The 19739-nt window shown below is 38.3% G+C and overlaps 1 non-coding gene across 1 annotated transcript; it reads right to left on the bottom strand.

The window, feature by feature from the left end:
- Positions 1 to 1380: 1380 nt before the first annotated feature.
- LOC119721603 lies at positions 1381 to 1499 on the bottom strand. The gene has a single exon (XR_005270198.1). It is a non-coding gene; the product is annotated as a 5S ribosomal RNA (ribosomal RNA).
- Between the last annotated feature and the right edge of the window lie 18240 nt (positions 1500 to 19739).

Raw genomic sequence — 19739 nt, 5'->3', positions numbered from 1 at the left:
AGGGCGCCCTTCTGCCTTCTGGTACCCATGAGAGGGCAGTCATGCAGTGGCAGTTTGCATCCATCCTTAGCACATGGCCAATCCATTTCCACCTCCTTTCTCTAACGTCATCACTGATCCGTTTCATGTTGGTTTTCTTAAGTATGTCATCATTGGATATGACATAATGGCCATCTGACTTTTAATATTCTCCTTAGACATTTGAATTGAAATGTATCCAGCCTCTTATTATCACTTTCATTGATTTTCCATGTCTCGCATCCATATAGCAGGACTGATATTACCAGTGATTTGAAGAGCCTTATTCCGGTTCTTAATGTGAATTTGTTGGAGCTCCATATTTTCTTGAGCTTAATGAAAGACCCCATTGCCTTAAGAATTCTGTTGCCCATATCATCTCCCCCTCCACCTTGTTTGCTGACATTGGCGCCTAGGTATGTATACTTCATGGATCCACGTCATTAAGTTGCTGACCTTCTACGACTATCCTGTTGTTCAACTGGATTTGCTGTTTATTCTCAGCACTTCAGTTTTCTTGGTATTAATATTAAGCCCAGGTTTTGCTGCAAACTCAGTTAGCTTAGTTAGACTGCATGTGCTGAAGATTTGACGAGAAAAGCGCAATGTCGTCTGTAGTCCAGATCCTCTAATTTCGATGTGAATTTCCATCTGATCCCTGTGTTGTTTCCTTCTGTAACATTCTTCATAACCCAGTCCACTATGATTAGGAAGATGAAACCAGATATGACATCACCTTGTTTTACTCCTGTCTTTACCTTGAACCACTCAGACTCCTCTCCTTCATCTAAGACTGAACATTCACTATCTTCGTACAAGATGTGAATCATTTTAACAATCTTTGGTGGAATCCATAGCTGGACATTTTTCTCCACAGGCTCTCTCGGTGGACGGTGGACGAATGCTTTCTCAAAGTCCAGAAACGTAATGTACAAAGTATAGACTGCCATTCCACAATTTGCTCAATTATGTTGCGAAGTATAAATATCTGTTCCACTGTGCTTCTTCCTCTTCTAAATCCAGCCTGTTCATCTCTTAATTTATGTTAAATTCAACAAAAAGTTGTAGTCATACGTAAGACCAAATTAAATTTGGTCTTGAATGACCACAAGTTTTGGTTGAATTAAGCAGAAATTCTAACCCAAACAATTGGTTATAGAACAACCCAAGTTTGGGTAGTTGCAGTTTTCACCCTTTTTGGGCAAAATTAACCCAGGCATTGCAGGACAGCTCCCGCCTTCCTCCGGGATCGGCCAAAATTTAAAAATATTAAGAAAAGTCAATACATGGAACTGGCCCTTTGTGGTCAGTGGCGTAGCCAGGAATTTTTCAGTGGGGTAGAGAAAAAAAATTAAAAGAGGAAGCCTACAACACCCGGTATTCCCAGGCGGTCTCCCATCCAAGTACTAACCGAGCCCGACGTTGCTTAACTTCGGTGATCGGACGAGAACCGGTGTATTCAACGTAGTATGGCCGTAGGCACGTGAAACGTGTAATTATAGATATTTATACATAATTTGAAATTATGTAAAACCTATTTATGTAAAAAATATTTTATTCTGTTTCATATTATACATTTTAAAATTAAATTTGCATTTCATTCCTGTCTTTTAAATGTCATTTTAAGCCTTAAATAAAAAAACATTAAAAAAATTGTTGTTTCTTGTCAGAGAAAATAGTCTGAAGCCATATATTTTTTATTACAATCATAGCAACTCTACGTTGATGACACTAGATACCTGTCCAAACAAGATGGCGACGGTCGGGAGGGCGAGTTTTCGATTTCTCCGTCAACAAATCTCTAGAAACCTCATCAGAAATCGGGTAAAGGTCATGCTATTTTTTTATTTGAGAAAATGATTGGAACACCATACATGCCATAAGCACTGGCATTTTCCAAGAAGTTACTGAATGTTAGAATATTAATAGATAGAGTTTTGGTAGCCTAGTTGCCAGTTGGCGGCGATATTGTTTGGCACTATCAGGCAGTGTATATTTTGCCGGAGACGGCAAACCTTTAGTAAACGTTAGTTTGCCGGGCGGCCGGATATGCACTGAACATGCGCAGTTACTGTTTTTTTGTACTTAAAACATTTTCCTGGGACAAGTTTTAGTCTGGCTCCATGCCAAAATTATCGTTGTTACATCGTATTCACAAGATGGGATTCAGACCATTTTATAATTTTGGACTTTATTTCCCTTTAAAAAAAAATCCTCCAGAGTCCACAAATCTGAAAAAGAAAATGTAGGGATACTCTGCAAAAAATGTTTGAGACATGTTAAAATACTAGCCTAAATTAAGAGAAGAATATTCTTATTTATTTGGCGATGAGAAAAAAAAAACTAAAAAATGTGGTGCGGTTGGAATCGAACGCGAGTCATCCCGCTTACTAGAGACTTCGCTTAACCATTACACCGAACGTGCTACACAACTTTTGGTGGGAATTTAATACATCTTATAATTCAGCCCTATTTTAAAGAGTACAGCGCCCTCTGTTGATATGGATTGCCGTCATTACCTCCGGCAAAATATCCACTATCATATTGTTTGGACGCGACGGGCTGCCACTGCCAGCACTCGACTCCTGATGATCCCAGGCATGCCAGGCGGGAAGGGGAGGGGCTAGGAAGGGGGGGGGGCGGGCAAAGGGGAGAAGGCCGAGGAGATCATACCGTGATCATACGTATATGTTTTTCATTTATCAAAGAATGCATTTTTATGATGTAGGCCTACGATAATCTGGTCTTGCTGGTCTCTGCTCTTGACATTGAACACGGAACAGCGCGGTTCTGAGTGCTGCACAGGGGTGTGAAATCTCAGCTTTTAAGCTGATTTCAGCTTTTGTTGTTTTGGATTTCAGCTTTTTTCCCTCACTTGCTGTGTACAAAAGTAGGCCTAGTATTAGCTCTACTGAGTGGAGCGTTGAATTACGGGTACCCCTCCATACCAACGCTCCACCGATTCGCCATACTTTGGTAGCACCATCACAGTAGCATAGTCACAAACCCACGCGAGGACAAAAAGACCCCAAAAAACTGGTAAAGAGATTACAAAATAATACGTGCTCCGATCCGCGCGGCGCCGTACGACAGTATGGGCTTTGAACACACCCAAGGAGCACGTATCATTACACAAAACAGTCGTTGATAAAGCGCGACTTGTTTTTCTTCGCGATCGAGCAATGACGGTGACTTCACGTCAGACGCCCTCATTGACAAGCTAATTCAAGAACTGAGCCTCCATGCAAACACATTGAACTGTAAAATTTCAGACTATTTTGCTGTTTTTTTCCAAAATGTTCGCTGTTTGGGAACAATATAAGGGGTCTCATGGAATGTCAAGAATGTATAGATCAATCCAGGATAACTGTCTCTCTCATTTGTAATCTCTTTACCGGTTTTTTGGGGTCTTTTTGTCCTCGCGTGGGTTTGTGACTATGCTACTGTGATGGTGCTACCAAAGTATGGCGAATCGGTGGAGCGTTGGTATGGAGGGGTACCCGTAATTCAACGCTCCACTCAGTAGAGCTAGCCTAGTATAGGACTAGGAGATTTCCAAAGTTCAGCTTTTTTGCACCTTTTTCAGCTGTTTTCAGCTATTTTTATCAGTGCTGCACTAGGCCTGTGTAATGATTTATATGTTGTCTTGCACAGGATAAATTCACGAAAACTTAATCTATCGCTTATCAGTGCAATATCGATAATGCACCTTAGTTTCACAGTAATAATATGCGCCAATTGTTTACGGGGCAAAAAGAACATGTGTTGCTAACGTTAGAAGTGAGCACATGTTGGAATGAACGCATGATGACTTGGAAGCGTAAAAGTTTTTGATTGGCAACGCTTGTTCTTTTTGCCCCGTCAACAAGATGGCGTATTAGAATTACCGTGAAAGTGCTTATTGACTGTGCCGAACTTGTGTGTTTAGTTGTACGTGTTCATCTTTTCAAACCGTGGACGAAAAATACCAGAGAACAAAAGAGAACAATATTGTCTACAATTCCCAGCATACGTCCGTGATTGGGGTCGTGTACAAAACCTATGGGAGTCGTCCTAAAAAGTTAGAGTACAAACAAAAGAGGGACAATAGGACGTCCACGATCGACGGCGAACACACACGTGATCATACAGGAACTTGCACAGTCCATCGGTCAAGCTAGTGGGATTCTAAGATGTCGGCAAAATGCAAAAAAAAAACCCACGTTCTTGCACAATTGACTGATCACACGAACTTGTTCCTGCAAATCAACTCATCACATCAGTTAATCTGTTAACCCGTTTCTCTACAGTGACTGAAAAGTGAAGACGCAAACTCTGGCCTGCGCAATCGACTGATGCACAGTTTGTTGTCCCGATGATATCCGGTTCGTTAGTGTGACGTCATCTCAATTCAACCATGCATACTTCACACAATGTAGCATACAATGTAGCACGAATGGAACCGGAAGTTAACGCAACTCGAGCGTTTATACAATGGGCGCTAGTAATCAGTGGTGTGCGCGCGTGTATGACGTTTTTACTAACGAACCGGATACAGAGTGTGTCAAAAAAAGTGCAACATTCAGAAAAGTGAGAAAACAAATAATTACGACTGTAAAATGTTTTTATTCGATGAAATTATTTATAACAATATTAATCATAACGGCAATTTATAACGCGCCGGTATCCGCCAAAATGACGCTTATGGCGCAATACATTAAGATCAAAATCAGAAATATTAAAGCCTGACTATTTCTCAATTCACTCCTTTTTACCCCATTCCATTTGGGTCCCTAGATCCAGAAATACAGTCAATTAAAGCTACAGTCCATCATTTGTAATTTGTGCATTTTGTTCGTTTGAAGCAACAAAAGAGTTCAAAATCTAATGGAGGATACTGAACAACTAACCTGATAAAGTTTCAACTAAGCTTCAGCTGTACATTCCGAGAAAAACAGCATTCTAAGATCTCAATTTCAAATCAAAAGTTACTGAATCATGTTTTGAATTGCAGCTATACGCGACGTTGCGCACTGATCCGACGAATTATAACAACCGCGCGCGCGTGTGCGTCGTTCCAATACTTGTACGCGCTGCGCTGAATAACAAAACGAACTACTAATTTAAATTTTCCTACGGTGCTTCTTAAGAATCACCGTTGGAAAGGCCTTCTTTCGTTGATTACTTCAAAATGACAGCTTCCCAGAAAGAATAATTTCACAGGGAGTTTAGTTCCCTTACTATCTTTCAACCAAGTTTGTTTTTCAACAATAATTATGCCAGTTACTTTTCGGATGGCTGCAAATGATGGACTATAGCTTTAAGTGAAAGGGTGTAAATTTTACTTGGGCCACTCTCACCTGTGATGTCACCAACTTCAATGCCTATTAGTGCATGAATATCATATTCAATGCTTAGCCCAGATTCAGCATGTCCAGGTGAGAGTGGCCCAAGTAAAATTTACACCCTTTCACTTAACTGATTGTATTTCTGGATCTTAGAGTGGGTTGAGAAATAGTCAGTTTAATGTACTATATACTTTCATTGAGGAAAAAAACATTAAACTGTATACAAATATTGAGTGGATCGGCGTGGAATTGGATGAATATTATCGCAAGGTAAAATCTGAACTTTTCCATTTCACGAGGCGAAGCCGAGTGAACTGGAAATGTCCAGATTTTACCGAGCGATAATATTCCTCCTATTTCACAATTTAAAGCCACTCAATATTTGTTTTATATAACTGACATATAGATCCTTGTCATTTATTTGAACTTTTATTTCAATACAAAATTGGTGAACAATTTATTTTTCTCTTCCAAACCACCCCTTCACGAAAATGTTTGAACCCAACGCTGTAGCGCTGGCTCTTTGGAACAATACGCGCTATGCGCAACGCTGAACGCGCACACCAGCATGCATTTGCACACAAATACCGCGTCATGGAACAAGAATGATCCTAACTGTTGAATAGTATTTCCCATTCCCCATGGGCGGATAGTACTTTTTGAGCCCCGGCGTGAATGGCAGTAATAACGAATGACACGTGATGTGAGTTCCACAAATCAAATGACAAGGATCTGTGTGTCGGTTATATAATTTTAATTTTTGGCTTTTCCGCAAAAAAGCGGAAAAGCCTTTTTTTTTGTTCTCATTTTTGGCTTTTCCGCAAAAAAGCGGAAAAGCCTTTCTTTTTGTTCTCATTTTTGGCTTTTCCGCAAAGTTGCGGAAAAGCCTTTGTTTTTGTTCTCATTTTTTTTTTTTTTTTTTTTTTTTTTTGGCTTTTCCGCAAAGTTGCGGAAAAGCCTTTGTTTTTGTTCTCATTTTTTTTTTTTTTTTTGGCTTCTTCTTTTTGTCGCCTAAACCCCATAGACTTTGTGCACGTTTTTTCTCAACGCCACTTTTGGCATTAATCTTTGTCATACATCATTCAAAGTTAGCATAAGCATAGTCCCTATAGCAAAGATGTGTCCCAAAGATTGACGTCATGGTGACGTCATCGACTAATTTATTATAGATTTTTGAATATTTAATTTTTCCCATAGACTTTGTACACAGAAATTTAAAAAAAATTGTCGATTTGCAAAGGGCATTTTTGACTCTTTGCCAGTAGTTCGTTTACACCAATCTTTGTCCAAGCAAAGACCCTAATTTAAACAACATTGTGTAATGATGACGTCATGATGACGTCATCAGGTGTGTATTTATAGGCAATTAAATTGTGACACTTTTAATATTCAAAAATGCATAAGAAATCAACCGTACGCGTCCGCAGCATTTTGTTGCTGGCAAGTGGTAGAATAGGTTGAGGTCTTTATTTCATTCAGTGTGCGTGAAATCACGTGACCCTTGCTTCCGGTCGAAAAAGGCCCAAACCGGAAGTGGCTTATCATTTAAAAGTGGTAATAGATATGAACTTGCTTTTAACGGTGTTAGTCTCTTGGCTGACAGTATTCTTCAAATCATTTACCGATGACGTCATGCAATCTTCGAGCGCCCTCTAGCGACAGGTTGAAAATTTGCAAAAATGTATTTTGAATAGATGTCTGTGGCGAAGTTTGTCGTAATCGCCTAAATATTGGTGTATATGATGACCTTGACCCACTTAAGACGTGTGCGAAGTTTTAGGCAAATGACGTCATCAGACCGGAAGTTACAATAAAAAGACCCTTTTTCATTTGAAAATTCCTGAAAAATCAACCATGGCAGTTTTTATATTTGTTTTTACTTTAATTGTCGATTGAAGAGTAGGTCTAAAACATTTCAATGTTTCGAGGCGATAAGCAAACTCGAACATACCCTGCGCACGCTTAAAACTTCACGTTGACAATACCTCTGCTTCAAAACATGCACAGGACAGAACGTCCACAATGTACATGTATATGTACATGCACGTACGTTGTACATAGGCACATACATCGTATGTCAGTCAGCCTGCAGCGCACGTGTTGCTAAGGTCAAATCCTGTCCACAGTGACCGTTTTAGCAGATTTTCGGCTAACTTTGACAGATTTTATGTTCATGCATGCGCATAGACAGGGACGTATTATAGCACTCTTGGCATTAATCTTTTTCAGATATCATTGAAAGTTTGCATAAGCATAGTCCCTATAGCCAAGACGTGTCCCCAAGAGTGACGTCATGGTGACGCCATCAAGTGATTTATTATGGATTTATGAATAATTAATTTTTCTCATAGACTTTGTACACAGCTTTCTCCACAAGTCTTTCCCTATACAACACTGATATATCTTACTGAGTAGTTCTGAACTTCGGCTGAGAATTACTATGAGAAGGAAAAAGAAATTATATTTTTTTTACGCCTTTCATTTGATTGAAAATATTCCCAAGAGTTAGAATAGCAAGTAATATTTTATAAAAATGTTTCAGTTTAAAGGAAAATCACGCATTTAAAGGTGCAGTTTTTCTGCTGTGGGATTTTTAACCTATTGACTTTGTACACGTTTTCAAGCCACCATTTTCATATTTTGGCGATCTGGAATCGTCATCAAAGTTACAGCCAAGAAAGACCCTCATACAAAAATTATGCCAAGACTATGACATCATGATGACGTCATCATCAAATGATTTATTATGGATTCATGAATAATTAATTTTTCGCATAGACTTTGTACACAGCTTTCTCCACAAGTCTTTTCCTATACAACACTGATATATCTTACTGAGTAGTTCTGAACTTCGGCTGAGAATTACTATGAGAAGGAAAAAGAAATCGTATTTTTTTACGCCTGTCATTTGATTGAAAATATTCCCAAGAGTCAGAATATCAAGTAATATTTGATAAAAAGGTTTCAGTTTAAAGGCAAATCACGTATTTAAAGGTGCAGTTTTTCTGCTGTTGGATTTTTAACCCATTGACTTTGTACACGTTTTCAAGGCACCATTTTTATAACTTGGCGATCTGGAATCGTCATCAAAGTTACAGCCAAGGAAGACCCTCATACAAAAATTCTGCCTATACTATGACGTCACGATGACGTCATCACCTAATTATTTATTGATTTTTGAAAATTTACGTACATATTGTGAAGTCTTATATCTACAGAAATGTAAGTCCGATTGGGTTGAAACTTGGTATGTGGCTATACCAGGATGTGTTATAGATTAAAAATGAGGTGACGTCATGATGACGTCATCCTGAGATTTTATATGAATATTTATTTGTTCGGACCTTTTAGCTATATCTCCCGAACGCAACATGCAAAATGCAAAATTCTTTTGACAGATTTTATGTTCATGAATATTCAGGGCATATTATTGATTAAAAAAAATCATAATGCGGAAAAGCCCTATGTTCTGTTGCAAACAGACATAGACCTCTAGTTTTGGCTTCTTCTTTTTTTCGCCTAAATCCCATAGACTTTGTGCACGTTTTTTCTCAGTGCCACTTTTGGCATTAATCTTTGTCATACATCATTCAAAGTTAGCATAAGCATAATCCCTATAGCAAAGATGTGTCCCGAAGATTGACGTCTTGGTGACGTCATCGACTAATTTATTATAGATTTTTGAATATTTAATTTTTCCCATAGACTTTGTACACAGAAATTAAAAAAAAATTGTCAATTTGCAAAAGGCCTTTTTGACTCTTTGCCAGTAATTCATTTACACCAATCTTTGTCTAAGCAAAGACCCTAATTTAAACAACATTGTGTAATGATGACGTGTCATGATGACGTCATCAGGTGTGTATTTATAGGCAATTAAATTGTGACACTTTTAATATTCAAAAATGCATAAGAAATCAACCGTACGCGTCCGCAGCATTTTGTTGCCGGCAAGTGGTAGAATAGGTTGATGTCTTTATTTCATTCAGTGTGCGTGCAATCACGTGACCCTTGCTTCCGGTCGAAAAAGGCCAAAACCGGAAGTGGCTTATCATTTAAAAGTGGTAATAGATATAAACTAGCTTTTAACGATGTTAGTCTCTTGGCCAATAGTATTCTTCAAATCATCTACCGATGACGTCATGCAATCTTTGAGCGCCCTCTAGCGACAGGATGAAAATTAGCAAAAGTGTATTTTGAATAGATGTCTGTGGCGAAGTTTGTCGTAATCGCCTAAATATTGGTGTTTATGATGACCTTGACCCACTTAAGACATGTGCGAAGTTTTAGGCAAATGACGTCATCAGACCGGAAGTTACAATAAAAAGACCCTTTTTCATTTGAAAATTCCTGAAAAAATCAACCATGGCAGTTTTTATATTTGTTTTTACTTTAATTGTCGATTGAAGGGTAGGTCTAAAACATTTGAAAGTTTCGAGGCGATAAGCAAACTCGAACATACCCTACGCACGCTTAAAACTTCACGTTGACAATACCTCTGCTTCAAAACATGCACAGGACAGGACGTCCACAATGCACATGTACATGCACGTACGTTGTACATAGGCACATACATCGTATGTCAGTCAGCCTGCAGCGCACGTGTTGCCGAGGTCAAATCCTGTCCACAGTGACCGTTTTAGCCGATTTTCGGCTAACTTTGACAGATTTTATGTTCATGCATATTCAGGGCATATTATTGATTAAAAAAAATCATAATGCGGAAAAGCCCTATGTTCTGTTGCAAACAGACATAGACCTCTAGTTTTTCTTTCTTCTTCTTCTTCTTTTTGTCGCCTAAATCCCATAGACTTTGTACACGTTTTTTCTCAGTGCCACTTTTGACATTTATCTTTGTCATACATCATTCAAAGTTAGCATAGTCATAATCCCTATAGCAGAGATGTGCCCCGAAGAGTGACGTCATCGTGACGTCATCGACTAATTTATTATAGATTTTTGAATATTTAATTTTTCCCATAGACTTTGTACACAAACATTTAAACAAAATTGTCGATTTTCAAAGGGCATTTTCGACTCTTTGCCAGTATTACATTTACACCACTCTTTGTCCAAGCAATGACCCTAATTCAAACAACATTGTGGAATGATGACGTCATGATGACGTCATCCTGTGCTAACTTATAGGCAATTAAATTGTGACACTTTTAATATTTAAAAATGCATAAGAAATCAACCGTACGCGTCCGCAGCATTCTGTTGCCAGCAAGTGGTAGAGTAGGTTAAGGTCTTCATGTCATTCAGTGTGCGTGCAATCACGTGACCCTTGCTTCCGGTCGAAAAAGGCCCAAACCGGAAGTGGCTTATTATTTGAAAGTGGTAATAGAAATGAACTTGATTTCAACGGTGTTAGTCTCTTGGCCAATAGTATTCTTTAAATCATCTACCGATGACGTCATGCAATCTTCGAGCGCCCTCTAGCGACAGGTTGAAAATTAGCAAAAATGTATTTTGAATAGATGTCTGTGGCGAAGTTTGTCGGAATCGCCTACATATTGGTGTATATAATGACCTTTACCACCTTAAGAAATGTGCGAAGTTTTAGGTGAATGACGTCATCAGACCGGAAGTTATAATGAAAAGACCCTTTTTCATTTGAATATTCCTGAAAAATCAACCATGGCAGTTTTTAAATTTGTTTTTACTTTAATTGTTGATTGAAGGGTAGGTCTAAAACATTTCAAAGTTTCGAACATACCGTGTGCACGCTTAAAACTTCACGTTGACAATACCTCTGCTTCAAAACATGCACAGGACAGAACATCCACAATGTACATGTACATGTACATGCACGTACGTTGTACATAGGCACATATGTACATCGTATGTCAGTCAGCCTGCAGCGCACGTGTTGCTGAGGTCAAATCCTGTCCACAGTGACCGTTTTAGCCGATTTTCGGCTAACTTTGACAGATTTTATGTTCATGCATGCGCATAGACAGTGACGTATTATAGCACTTTTGGCATTAATCTTTGTCAGATATCATTGAAAGTTGGCATAAGCATAGTCCCTATAGCCAAGATGTGTCCCGAAGAGTGACGTCATGGTGACGTCATTCAGTGATTTATTATGGATTTATGAATAATTAATTTTTCTCATAGACTTTGTACACAGCTTTCTCCACAAGTCTTTCCCTATACAACACTGATTTATCTTACTGAGTAGTTCTGAACTTCGGCTGAGAATTACTATGAGAAGCAAAACTCGGAAATCGTATTTTTTTATGCCTGCCATTTGATTGAAAATATTCCCAAGAGTCAGAATATCAAGTAATATTTTATAAAAACGTTTCAGTTTAAAGGCAAATCACGTATTTAAAGGTGCAGTTTTTCTGCTGTGGGATTTTTAACCCATTGACTTTGTACACGTTTTCAAGCCACCATTTTTATAACTTGGCGATCTGGAATCGTCATCAAAGTTACAGCCAAGGAAGACCCTCATACAAAAATTATACCAAGTCTATGGCGTCACGATGACGTCATCACCTAATTTTTTTTATTGATTTTTGAAAATGTACGTACATATTGTGAAGTCTTATATCTACAGAAATGTAAGTCCGATTGGGTTGAAACTCGGTATGTGGCTATACCAGGAAGTGTTATAGATTAAAAATGAGGTGACGTCATGATGACGTCATCCTGAGATTTTATATGAATATTTATTTTTTTGGACCTTTTAGCCATATCTCCCGAACGCAACATGCAAAATGCAAAATTCTTTTTTGTTTTGGTCTGTTATGTAATAGCTATTCGCACAAAACTTGAAAAATGTGTGACGTCATCATGACGTCATCAAAATGCGATTTTTCAAAAATCCTATAAGGAAAGGTCCAATTGTCATGAAACTTGGAGGGTAGGTTGTTAATCATACTAGTATGCACAGTTTGAAATGACGTCACGATGACGTCATCAAAAATTTAAAAATAATTGTCAATTTTCAAAGTGCGTTTTTGACTCTTTGCCAGTAATTTATTTAGATCACTCTTTGTCCAAGCAAAGACCTTGTACACACGCACATACATCGTATTGCCGAGGTCAAATCCTGTCCAAAGTGACCGTTTTAGCCGATTTTTCGGCTAACTTTGACAGATTTTATGTTCATGCATATTCAGGGCATATTGTTGATTAAAAAAAATCATAATGTGGAAAAGCCCTATGTTCTGTTGCAAACAGACATAGACCTCTAGTTTTTTTTCTTCTTCTTCTTCTTTTTGTCGCCTAAATCCCATAGACTTTGTACACGTTTTTTCTCAGTGCCACTTTTGACATTTATCTTTGTCATACATCATTCAAAGTTAGCATAGTCATAATCCCTATAGCAGAGATGTGCCCCGAAGAGTGACGTCATCGTGACGTCATCGACTAATTTATTATAGATTTTTGAATATTTAATTTTTCCCATAGACTTTGTACACAAACATTTAAACAAAATTGTCGATTTTCAAAGGGCATTTTCGACTCTTTGCCAGTATTACATTTACACCACTCTTTGTCCAAGCAATGACCCTAATTCAAACAACATTGTGGAATGATGACGTCATGATGACGTCATCCTGTGCTAACTTATAGGCAATTAAATTGTGACACTTTTAATATTTAAAAATGCATAAGAAATCAACCGTACGCGTCCGCAGCATTCTGTTGCCAGCAAGTGGTAGAGTAGGTTAAGGTCTTCATGTCATTCAGTGTGCGTGCAATCACGTGACCCTTGCTTCCGGTCGAAAAAGGCCCAAACCGGAAGTGGCTTATTATTTGAAAGTGGTAATAGAAATGAACTTGATTTCAACGGTGTTAGTCTCTTGGCCAATAGTATTCTTTAAATCATCTACCGATGACGTCATGCAATCTTCGAGCGCCCTCTAGCGACAGGTTGAAAATTAGCAAAAATGTATTTTGAATAGATGTCTGTGGCGAAGTTTGTCGGAATCGCCTACATATTGGTGTATATAATGACCTTTACCACCTTAAGAAATGTGCGAAGTTTTAGGTGAATGACGTCATCAGACCGGAAGTTATAATGAAAAGACCCTTTTTCATTTGAATATTCCTGAAAAATCAACCATGGCAGTTTTTAAATTTGTTTTTACTTTAATTGTTGATTGAAGGGTAGGTCTAAAACATTTCAAAGTTTCGAACATACCGTGTGCACGCTTAAAACTTCACGTTGACAATACCTCTGCTTCAAAACATGCACAGGACAGAACATCCACAATGTACATGTACATGTACATGCACGTACGTTGTACATAGGCACATATGTACATCGTATGTCAGTCAGCCTGCAGCGCACGTGTTGCTGAGGTCAAATCCTGTCCACAGTGACCGTTTTAGCCGATTTTCGGCTAACTTTGACAGATTTTATGTTCATGCATGCGCATAGACAGTGACGTATTATAGCACTTTTGGCATTAATCTTTGTCAGATATCATTGAAAGTTGGCATAAGCATAGTCCCTATAGCCAAGATGTGTCCCGAAGAGTGACGTCATGGTGACGTCATTCAGTGATTTATTATGGATTTATGAATAATTAATTTTTCTCATAGACTTTGTACACAGCTTTCTCCACAAGTCTTTCCCTATACAACACTGATTTATCTTACTGAGTAGTTCTGAACTTCGGCTGAGAATTACTATGAGAAGCAAAACTCGGAAATCGTATTTTTTTATGCCTGCCATTTGATTGAAAATATTCCCAAGAGTCAGAATATCAAGTAATATTTTATAAAAACGTTTCAGTTTAAAGGCAAATCACGTATTTAAAGGTGCAGTTTTTCTGCTGTGGGATTTTTAACCCATTGACTTTGTACACGTTTTCAAGCCACCATTTTTATAACTTGGCGATCTGGAATCGTCATCAAAGTTACAGCCAAGGAAGACCCTCATACAAAAATTATACCAAGTCTATGGCGTCACGATGACGTCATCACCTAATTTTTTTTATTGATTTTTGAAAATGTACGTACATATTGTGAAGTCTTATATCTACAGAAATGTAAGTCCGATTGGGTTGAAACTCGGTATGTGGCTATACCAGGAAGTGTTATAGATTAAAAATGAGGTGACGTCATGATGACGTCATCCTGAGATTTTATATGAATATTTATTTTTTTGGACCTTTTAGCCATATCTCCCGAACGCAACATGCAAAATGCAAAATTCTTTTTTGTTTTGGTCTGTTATGTAATAGCTATTCGCACAAAACTTGAAAAATGTGTGACGTCATCATGACGTCATCAAAATGCGATTTTTCAAAAATCCTATAAGGAAAGGTCCAATTGTCATGAAACTTGGAGGGTAGGTTGTTAATCATACTAGTATGCACAGTTTGAAATGACGTCACGATGACGTCATCAAAAATTTAAAAATAATTGTCAATTTTCAAAGTGCGTTTTTGACTCTTTGCCAGTAATTTATTTAGATCACTCTTTGTCCAAGCAAAGACCTTGTACACACGCACATACATCGTATTGCCGAGGTCAAATCCTGTCCAAAGTGACCGTTTTAGCCGATTTTTCGGCTAACTTTGACAGATTTTATGTTCATGCATATTCAGGGCATATTGTTGATTAAAAAAAATCATAATGTGGAAAAGCCCTATGTTCTGTTGCAAACAGACATAGACCTCTAGTTTTTTTTCTGATTGTTGCATTTTTTAGGCACACTCTGTACATCCCCCTTCCATGCTTTACAGATTGATACACTTAGCTGTGTTCGATTTGAAGAAGTGATTATTTTTACTTTCAAATTGCCAGTGTTGTAGTACTCGTACTCGAATACTGCTCGAGTACGTTTTTGGAGTACTTGAACTCATACTCGTACTCGAATGTCAAAGTACTTGTACTCGAAATGACGGTACTCGTACTCGGGCAGCAAAGTACTCGTATCAGACTTGTCGAAATTGTACTTGATCATCAAAGTACTCGTACTCGAATTATAATAGCAGTACTTGAAAAAAAATGGTATAGCTCGACTGAAAAATGGTATAGTGGTCAGGCTCGACTGACCACTGCCATTTTTAATTATCCATACTTTCCGTTGGAAATGGTGGATTGGCTTGCAGAGAAGTCAAAGTTTCCTAATTTTTTACTGTGCACGTCCAGACAAACACATTTAACAGCTAGCCGTGAGTGGGTCTGTATATTGGTTTGACTGGACCTGGGCCAATTACGCACAATGAACCATTTGCCAAATGGCCGTGTTCGGAAATAGAAGTACTCGTACTCGGAATACAAGTACTCGTACTCGTACTTGGAAGTACAAGTACTTGTACTCAGAGACCTGAACTTGTACTCGTACTTGTACTCGGTAACCTAAGTACTCGGCAGTACTCGGTACTCGGAAAAAAAGTACTCAACTACAACACTGCGAATTGCAACAGATGGCATACAACAAATGAACAAGTTTTCATATGCATCAAGCATTTGCTTCTTTTTTTCCCCAGGTCAGTCCACAGATCCTACCAGTCCGATGCATCACAAATTCAGAGACTGGAGCCATTCTGGCCAAGCCCTCAACGGTCAAGTTCGGCCTTCCTAAAGCCCTGATCATCCTGGCACCCTTGATGTACCTGGGGGCCACAATCAGCAAAGAGGGTGCGGCTTTCCTGGAAGAGAACGACATCTTCATACCAGATGACGACGATGACTAGCCATGCGCAGGTAAAAGACGTATGTGAAGCAGGGGCCGGGACACGACCGTGAACAGTGCCAAAAAACAAACTCCGCATGTAGATCGGGGGATGCACCTACGACTGTATTCTTGTACTGCGCCTTGTCATGAAACAGTCGTAGGCGCATCCCCCGATCTACATGCGGAGTTTGTTTTTCGGCACTGGTCGTGGTCGTGTCTCGGCCCCTGCTTCACGTACGTGTTTGTATGTGTACATGATGTACATCCATACTACCATAGACAATGCGGTAGTTGATAAAAGCCATAACGTTTTTTAATGATCGCTGTGTGATGTCTGTGCAATAGTGGTTGAATTTCACGGATTTTCAACCCAAAAAATATTCGTGAGTATCATTGAAGCCCCATTACTTCGTCTTTGACATGTGGAAATGCCAGTAGGTGCTTTCAAAGGTATTTTTGTCAAGTATTTTGCATGATTTTTGTGGTGAACTTTGAAATTGTAACATTGACAATACTTCCGTAGTGGGACGCTAGTATGACAGACCAACATCCCAAATGTCAAAAAAGGAGTTCTAGCGCCCCAGTTAGTGGGACTATCTCAGCCCCTATTTGGAGGCTAAAATTTATTGTCGCAAATAGGCTAGATCGATTGCTTGTGGTCCAATTAGTAAAATACCAGAATTTGTGGGGGTAGGAAAAGGTAAAATTGGGATTAGGGGTCATTAAAGTTGGAAAAATGTTTGTGCACAAGTCTATGTGAATGCCTCCCTAGTGACCCATTATCAGTTGATAAGATTATTATAAGATGATGACAACGGATGCGATTTTAGGATGTGTGTGGTGGATAGAACAGTGTAGGAGACGTTTGTTGAAACACTACATGTATGTGAAGTGTTCTTCTCTGACAGATATATTTCTAAAAAAGAACTGGAGGTTTTAATTTGACAGTTTGGTCAGTGTGCTCTAACTTCTAAGAGCACATTTGTTTGGCTACGGATCCAAATCTGGATCCAGGAACCAATATCTTGTAATGTCAAAAACTGCGCTTGATGTAGATCTGAAGTCACATGACTAGCCAAAAGTAAAGATTGAGACGGTTAAACATTGGACATCTTCTCATAAGTCGCCATTTTGAATCTCGCGCTGATCCGTCTCTCGGGAAGGATCCCTGAGATCCGTGATCCAGATCAGAATCCGAGCAAAACAAACGAAGGGATCCTGGATCCGGATCAGGATCTGTGTGAAAAAGACACCACCAAAAATAGCAGTGGTTGGAGATGCTAAGCAAACTTCTGATGATCGTGGTCAGAACGTACTGACTTGGGTTGAATACCTTGGCTTCTCTTAGAACCACTTTTTTTCACAAATGGAGCATCCTGATCCCAAATCAAACACCAGTTCTCCTAGATCTTTCTTTTAGAGATGGTTCTTCACAGAACCCGAGTTTTTGAGTTTTAGAGAGATGTTGATGTACCCTATAAAATTTGAGCTAAGCGGTTAGTCAGACAAATACCCGTGGAACAATTGAGTAGCACTTTTTGAGCTAATCGAATAAAACTAAAAGTTTGCGTAAGCTTTCGTGGCGACAACAACTTCATCAGATGCATCAGATAAAATTTGATTGTAACAACGTAAGTGTCAATTTTTTTTAAGTTATTGGTTTATTTCTTTTTGTTGCTTGTGTTTGTTCAGAAAGCATTTTTAAAACTCCAGATTTTGAAGGGTCCATGCAATGGAATTTTTTTACAATCCTTTGAAATGCACCATATTTTCAATTTTCGTTTGCCCTTTTTTCAAGGGTATTTTGATGCCTTTTTGGTTTTATGCTAATGTAAATTTCCATATTCATGAGCAAAAGTGTGTTGTCATTTCAGGGAAAAAACCTCAATGTTTCAGCTATTTCAGCACCAAAACTTGCCACAATGTTGGATGTGTCGCTGTCTTAAATTTTCTTTTCTTTGGTGATTCATTGTTGTGTCAGTACATGGCAGTAAGCCAATGAGCGAACTTTTCCCACAAATATTTACAATAAGCAAACATTTTGGGTTCACATTTTGGACAAAAAAAACCTAAACTGAACAGTGTCTTCCTGAAATGACATCAAAGCAACAGCGCCCTCAGTTGTCCAACAAAAGCATGGAGAATTTGAAATGTTTCAAGAAGTGCACTTTTCAGTAATAATAACCAAAAAAGGGATGTTTAATATTTTTCATACGCTTAGAGACGAGTGAAAAGAAAGAAAAATGCACTTCAATCTTAGAACCTTTTCCTCATTCCATTCCTTTGCCTCATTCCAATGTTTGTTTTACTTGGTGCAGGTTTCATCTTCAGTACCGTAGCTCAAGTGTGTTTTACCAATCAGCCCTTTTTGACTGAAGACTGCAGCATTCTGACCAGAAGATTTAACAGCACAACCCATTTGTGAAGGACGGAACAATACTCGAGTGAAACTCACTCATGACCTGCTCCAGGAAAAGGTGATATAAGTCGCGCTGTGCCTTTACGTGTAATGGCCCGCCGAACGTTGAGAGGGTGAAATTTTTCATCAAAATTTGATTTTCGTTTTTTGTCTTAAATAACATCTTTGATACCTAAAGTTTAAGGATTCATTCACAGAAAAGTTTGATTTCGATGAAAAAAGGGAAAAAAATAACCTTATTCTGTGTGCATTGTTCTCTTTATTTTACATCCAAAAACTATCATTTTAATCAATATGCAAATTAGCCAAAATATAGTAATCTGGTTTCAAAAAGTCTCTTTTTTCCAAAAATCATTGAAAATATTTATTTTAGAATCAATATCCAAAGTTTAAAAGTGATAGTAAAACAGAAACATGTTGGTTGCTAAGAGATTAAAAGTGAGCTTTTCATGCCCAAATCTACAACCGAGCCAGCTATTTCAAAGCCTGTTTTCTCAGTTGTGTAAATGAACTCCATGGAACTAATTAATATGCAAATTCATCATATCTCCACAACGAGAAGGGCTATAGAGCTGTGTCATATACCAAATGAAAGCTTATATTGTGGGCTTTCCAGTCGTGCATGTAACTTGAATTTTATTTTTTACGACTTATATCACCTTTTCCTGTAGTGGGTCACATATTGTGCACAGGGTGAAATTACTCACAAAACCTCTCGGTCAAAATGAACCAGCGCATTCAGTTGGGAACTTCAACACGTTGATAATCAAAATAGGTGATCCAACTTAGATGCACTTATGCAAATTTGATCGAGCAGATCTGTTGTGTTGTCAGACAAAGTGTGTAAATGATCTTGAAACTTGCAATAATCTACAGTAATTTCACCCTGTGTTGGGTATTGTAATGGGGACCTAGATGTATGTACATGTAGTTCAGTTCACACACATGTACGTAGTACTGCAGTGGGTCATTACATACAGCATACATTAGCTTAGATAGCAAAAACCTACAGTTGTTGGAAAGTGGGTATTTATTTCAAAGTGGTGGATGTAAATTAATGAATGGGCAAACATTTGTGAATGGGCAAATCATTATATGATATTTATTAGTGATTTTTATAATATAACTCTTATGGATGTACTTTCTGGTATTTCGCATAGCGTACCTTTTGGGGGCTAATAGTCATAATAGTGGGCCAGCTAAACTTGGATTTTTATATTTTGGAAGATATATTTCTTTTTTGTAATTTCGCTGTGGATTTTTTTTCGTTTGGATATGCCCCTATGCTTAATCTTTTGTCAATTAAAACATTATTTTGTTAAAA

This window comes from Patiria miniata, unplaced genomic scaffold (genome assembly GCF_015706575.1).
Source record: "Patiria miniata isolate m_02_andy unplaced genomic scaffold, ASM1570657v1 HiC_scaffold_13, whole genome shotgun sequence".
Lineage (NCBI taxonomy): Eukaryota > Metazoa > Echinodermata > Asteroidea > Valvatida > Asterinidae > Patiria > Patiria miniata.
This window is presented reverse-complemented; position numbering and strand designations above follow the sequence as displayed.